Source organism: Belonocnema kinseyi, chromosome 2, assembly GCF_010883055.1.
Source record: "Belonocnema kinseyi isolate 2016_QV_RU_SX_M_011 chromosome 2, B_treatae_v1, whole genome shotgun sequence".
NCBI classification, from domain to species: Eukaryota; Metazoa; Arthropoda; class Insecta; order Hymenoptera; family Cynipidae; genus Belonocnema; species Belonocnema kinseyi.
Window position 1 is genome coordinate 96,552,082 of NC_046658.1, and position 6,758 is coordinate 96,558,839.

Here is a 6,758-nt window from a genome sequence, read left to right on the forward strand (position 1 = left end):
TTTTTTTATAAAGTAGTTTCCTGCTTCCTTCAAAGTCGTTTTGTATTTTTATCTCTTCTTCTGCTCTAATTGTATCTTTACTTTCTTTAACTAATCGTTTAGATGTAATTTTTAAAAATATTTTAAGGAATTTAAGAAAACTCTAAGGAGTACTCCCTTGAGTTTTCTTAAATTCCTTAAAATATTTTTAAAAATTACATCCCTAAAATGTCTTCAAATTCATTAAAATCTTTTTAAATAACTTTTCAGTTACTCGCTTGACATTCTTTGAAATCACCTAAACTGCCTTAAAATTTGATCATATCTCTTGCAAATCCCTAAACCTATTTGGATTCTTAAAAAAATCTTTAAAATTCCTTCAAAGTCGTTACATTTTTCTGCATTCTTTTAAAATCCTTTCAAATTTGTTGAAATCGTTAAAAATCCTTTGAGAAACTCTAAGATTACTTCAAGTATTTTTTAAATCCTTCAAAATCTCTTTGATATAAATTTATTTTATATGAAACTACTTAAAATCACTTATCAAAAAGTATTATGACATAAGTCGCCGGCAATTGAGGTTATAACCTTAATTACGGAAAATTATATATTTTTTTTAACACACGCACGAAAAGTTCGATTTTCGAGGCATATATTGCGTGCGGGAAGTGTCCAATTCCGAAACCGTGGTAAAAAGTAGTTAGAAAAAGTCTTTTTCTAGCTGCTGCGTTTACGCTCTTTGAGTAAGATTACATTTTCTTGCTCTTGCGCTTGCGCATTTCGAGTCACAATTACTTTCCAGAAATGTCGGAATCATAACTTCACTTCATTATGATTTGACGCTTGAGAGACTGATTATGAGTGGTGAATAGTTATTGGACATAGTCGAATTGATAAGTTACCATAAATTACTGATAAAATACCAATAAATTACAGAAAATTTCCGAACATTTTGGAAACTTTTAGATATCTGAAATTATCGGTAATTTGTCCATTTTTCATAAATTTCTGAACATTTTGGAAATTCAGCCAATTTTTCATAAATTTCAGGAAATTTAGCAAATTATCCAGAACTTTTCTGAAATTTTTGAATTTCTCCCAAAAAGCTTCGGATACACTAAATTTCTATAAATTTTCGGTAATTTACAAATTTACCAAAAATGTCCGAAATTTTTAGGTAATTTTTGTAATTTTACCATAAATTTCCAAAAATTACCATAATTTTTCAAAAAATTGGTTTTTATTGTTTCTCAAATCGAAAATTTTCCGTATTTGATAGAAAAAATATCGTGTGTTACAGGAGCTAAAAGTAGGCAGTTAAAACTCTTGTGAAGTTTACAGTACTTGCCATCGGCTCATCTTCGGGTCGTCTCTGGCTCGTACAGCTAGCTTCACACTCGCGTGGAACTGCGTACTTTCCGCACTTGTAGCACAATACACTATTTCGTGATGGATTACCTAATAGAACATTTTCCAGATTGCCAACAATAATGAAATAAATGGATTTTCTTTCTTAAAGGCAAAAGTATATCACGATTTTTTTACTTAATTTAGCCAAAATTAATTAATTTTAGTCAAACTCCTATCTAAACAATGCTTTGCAGTCCACCAAGTGGTATAGCCTTACAGATTTTGATGTTACCGATCGAGCGTGACGTAATATTAGAATACTCAATAAAATAACAAAAATAAATCAAAAATTTAAATTTTTTCAAATTTTTGACAGAAAACGTAACGAAGAATGACGCCCTTTTTAAATTAAACATTGAGAAAAGAAAGAAAAGAATCCTTAATTCTGATCGACTGATTTTTAACAAATTTGAAGAAATCGAATCTACTTTTGTATGGAAACTCTAAAGTTTTGCGAGCTTCAAGAAATATTTTCTGGGAACGCAGGAAACAAAAATCCATTCACTTACGCTGTAAAAAATTTTGCTGAAAATTACATTTCGTTCTGCAACTTTTATCTATGATTGTTCTGGGAAAATTACACGTTTCTTGTAAATTGACAGTGATTATTAAAGGAATTTTACTATAAATGAATGAAATTTACAATGAACGTGTAATTTTCCCACAACAATCATCGGACATAAAAATACCAGTGAATTTTGTGGGAATTTTACACTAAAGTGTAACTGAAATAAAAATGTAATTTCACAACGTTTCTACAAGCTTCCAACGATTAGTTTAATTTCACACGAGGAGTGTAATACGTTTTACAGCAGCGATGTAAAATTCCATAATCCTTGTAATTCTGTTGTTGAACGCTTGATGGCTTTTGATAACCTGCGAGGCCTGCGAGTAAATTCAGTGCAAGATTGTGCAAAATTTTAGCGGCATTCGTATATATTTTAGAATTGAAATCGTGGATTGTGCTGGGTTGAGCGCATCGCAAAGACAAAGCGCAATGTTTTTTACTTAAATAAATTTGTTCGCATGTTTAGCATGCTTGCGGAAAAAAATAATTTTGAAGGTTACGGCTTTTTAGACAGCAGTTCATATAAATTAGGATGCGCCTATTTCACCTACTGATCATGATCATAACCTTGTTTGATGCGTATTTGTTTTGTAACAGCAAACCAAACAAAAAGTTAAATTTTTTCTGCCTAATAAACACATGACTCCTTTTATTTATATATCTTATTATTCTTACGATTCGATTTAATTAAAACATACATTCAACGATTCAAAATACCCGGGCTGGTCATTGCGCATACGCAACCTTTTACATGCGTCGTTTTACAGCGTCACTGTAATTTCACAAGGCGAATGTAAAATTCCATTCTTCCAAAACTACTTTTTACCATCTGTGTGCGATTTTACACTATCGTGTTATTTCTACCTAATTTTGGTAAATTTCCCACAGTAATCACTGGTACTTTTATGTCCTATGATCTTTGTGGTAAAATTACATGAAACTTTTTACAGTGTATGTTGAATGGGTTTCGAAGTCTTTTGAATTGCGTATCTGCCACTAGCATTCTAAAATTGCCGCCGATTTGTTTTTAAAAGACTTTCAATCGTTATAATTTTGTTCACTAACTTATATGCCGTAAAAGATTAATAACTGAAATAGCAAATGGAATCTAGTAGACCTACGCATGATTTCTTTTAATCTTTCCATAATTTATAAATTTGAAAAATCGTGTGAAATATGGTAGCTTAATCCCAGAAAAGACGGTTTCATTCAAAAAGAAGGTAACCGAATTTAATATAGCCTTCCTTGAAATGGTCATTGCAGTACATGATAGATTCAAAGCTGCTTGAGAAAATGACTGATTCACATCGTCGTAAACCGATTCTGTTTTGACTTTCTGAATCTGCAAATTACAGATACGCAATTCACAGAGTCGTCTTTACAATAAATTATTTTTTCATCGGAACGTCAATCCAGATAGTACTCGGAAATCTGAAACATCACGTGGATGCAAAGTTGATTCTTAATATAAAATATGTCTTGATGGACTGTATATATCGTATATATTGTGAAAATATGAAACAACACTACTTGAGTGGATCCTTCAGAATCTCATCTCCTGCTGAAATAAAAAAATTAGTGATTCGCACATACGTTTTTGGACAACGTGAAGATAAGTTTCTGGATAGTGTAGAAGTATTTGAAATTTCACCTGATTATGAAAGAAATGTATTTCTTTTTTTCTGTGAGTGACCATGGCATGGATTATAATCGTTATGTAGAAAATGAAACACTGACTCTAGCTTTTTTTGTCACTGAAATTAAAAGTCCATTACAAAATTAAATTAAAAAATTAAAAGTCCATTCAGAACATGCGTAAATAAATTAAATTTTTTTACTGAAAATTAAAATATATATTTAAACTATGGAAAGGCAAAATGATGTAACTGAAAATTTTCCGAAAATGGAGAGTTTTGATATAAAATTCTCAAAAATTCAAATACACATCGTGTTAAAAGGATTTTCTCGAAATTGTACTTTTTCTGGTAGCAATGCCTTAAAGTTACTTCAAAACTAAAACTTAATTTTTTCTTAACTGAATGATTTTTTAATCAAACTGTTTTCCCCCTGTATTTAGTGTATCAACATATCAGAGGCAGATTATCAGTTTATTGTTTAATCGAGCATTTAATTTCTTATCACTGTCTCAATTTGACTCAAACAGGGTAAAAAATCGACATGATAACCTTTGGACAATATTTTCTCATAACTGGAAGCTTCTTTTCAATTAAACGTTTTTGGTATCAATTAAGCGATACGCCAGCTCGGAAGCAGATTTTTAAAAGTTACGATTTCAATTTTACAAAGTGTTTTTTTCAGCTTTGCCGCAATGTTTCATGCTCCTTGACCACCTTGCCACATTTTTAACATATAATCTTTTATAAACGGAATATAACCATTGTTAAATTAAAACTTTTAATTTTTAAATTAATTTATTTTAACCAAAGAAGATGCGCTTTTTTACCAGAAAAGATGCATTTTTAATCCAAAAAACGAATTTTTACCAAAACAGTTGAATTTTATGCCAAAAAAATGACTTCAATAAAATAGTTTAATTTTTAACCAAACTGTCTAATTTTCAACCAAACGGTCGTATCTTTGACAAAAAAGGTTACATTTCAAATAATTTTTCGAATTTTTCGAAAGAAAGTTGAATTTTAAATTCATAAATACGATTTTCCTGTCCAAACAGACAAATGTAAAATAAACCAGTTAAATTTCGATTAAAGAAAATGAATTTTTAACAAAATACATGAATTTTCAAAAAAGTTGAATTTTTAACAAATTACATGAATTATAAAAAACTACATAGTTTAATTTTTAAATAAATAGAAAAGTTAAATTTTCAACAAAATACATCAAATGAAAATCAAATAGTTGAATTTTTGATTAAAAAATATACAATTTAAAAAATGGCAAAGTTAAATTGTAAACAAAATACATTAACTTAAAAACAAATAGCTGGACTTTAACTAAAAAAGATACAATTTCAAACAAAAATGGCAAAGCTAAATGTTCAAAAACAAAACAAAAAATGAAAAAAATAATCATTTTCAATAAAGTAGTTAAATTTGAAAAAAAAAGAAATTTTCAATCAAAGACGAATTGTCCACAAAATAGTTAAATATTCCAACCGAAAAATATTAATTTTCTACTAAAAAGGGTAAATTTTCAGCAAATCAATATTTTTTATTCAAGAAAGAAAAAGGGGTTCATCCAAAATGTTGAACTTTCAAACCAAAAGGCGAAGTTTGTGTAAAAGAATTGAAATTCCGATAGAAAAGTATGAATTTTCAACAAAGATGTTAATTTTTACGCAAAAGGTTCCAGTTTTAATTTAAAAAAAGGTTGAATTTCAAACAAAAGATTAGTTTTCTATGAAAATGATGAATTTTGAATTACGATATTATCAATATTCAACCAAGGACGGAAGTGTTACATTTTCAGTAAACAAAATTAAGTTTGAACAAGAAAAACAAACTTTTCAACAAAATAGTTCAATTTTTAACCAGAAATGAATCCTAAAAAGAAAATATATCATTTTAATAAATGGTTGAAATTTTCCCGCAGTAGTTGATTTTCAATTTTAAAAAAGTCATCTTTTCAATTTAAGGAAATCAATTTTCAACCAAAAATGGACGTTACATTTTCAGTTTTAAAAAAATTTCAACCAAACATAAAATAATTTCTCAACAAAGCAGTTAATCTTTCAACCAACGAGATGTATTTTTAACTAAAACGATGAATTTTCAAGCTGGGTAGTTACTTTTTAGTTGAAAAATTAAGTTAAAAAAAAAAACGAATTTGCGATGAAAGAGATGATTTTAAAATTTTTTTAAATCGTCTCTTTCGTTGAAAATTCGTTTTTTTTTATTTGCAACTTATTTTACCATAAAAATGTTGAAATATATACCTGTTGGGAATACCAAAAAGATAGTATGATCACAAAGTTAATATTTTAACCAGAAATTAATCCTAAACAGAAAATATACACTTTTAATAAAATTATTGAAATTGTCCCTCAGTAGTGGAATTTTCAAGATAAAAAAAATATATAAAAATTTAAAGAAATAAATTTTTAACTTAAAATGGAAGTTACTTTTTCAGTTACAAAAAAAATTTCAATCAAACAAAAAATAAGTTTTCAACCAAGTAGTTAAATTTTCAAGCAACGAGATGTATTTTTAACTAAAATCATGAGTTTTTAAGTCAAGTAGTTAATTTTCAGTTAAAAAATTCCGCTGCAAATAAAAAAAAGAATTTTCAACGAGAGATGATTTTTGAATTAAAAAAAAAGAATTTTCAGCAATTAATGTAATAGCAGATATTTTAAACAAAAGTAGTTTTATTTTAAATAAACAATAGTTGAATAAATAAAAAAAGACGAAATTTTCAAACAAGATAGTTGAATTGTCAACCAAAGAAGATCAATTTTTAACTAAACAATTGCATTTTCAAACAAGCGATTAAATTGTTACTAAAAGAGAAGAACTTTTGAACTGAAAAGACAAATAAAATAATAATTTAATTCTCGACCAAAAAAGATTACCGCTGGATTTTAAAGACCAAAGTATGAATTTTGAATCAAAAAGTTAATTTTCTACCAAAATAGTTAAATTTTTATTTCAAAAAGAGGAATTTTCAACAAAATTGGTAAATTTACAAAAAAAGATTGCAATCTTTAACTAAAAAGTTAATCTTCAGGAAGAAGAAACTGTACAAAAATAAAATAAAAATAGAAACACAAGCGAAATAAATTACTAACAAGAATATTATATCAGAGTGGCCGCCAACTTAAATT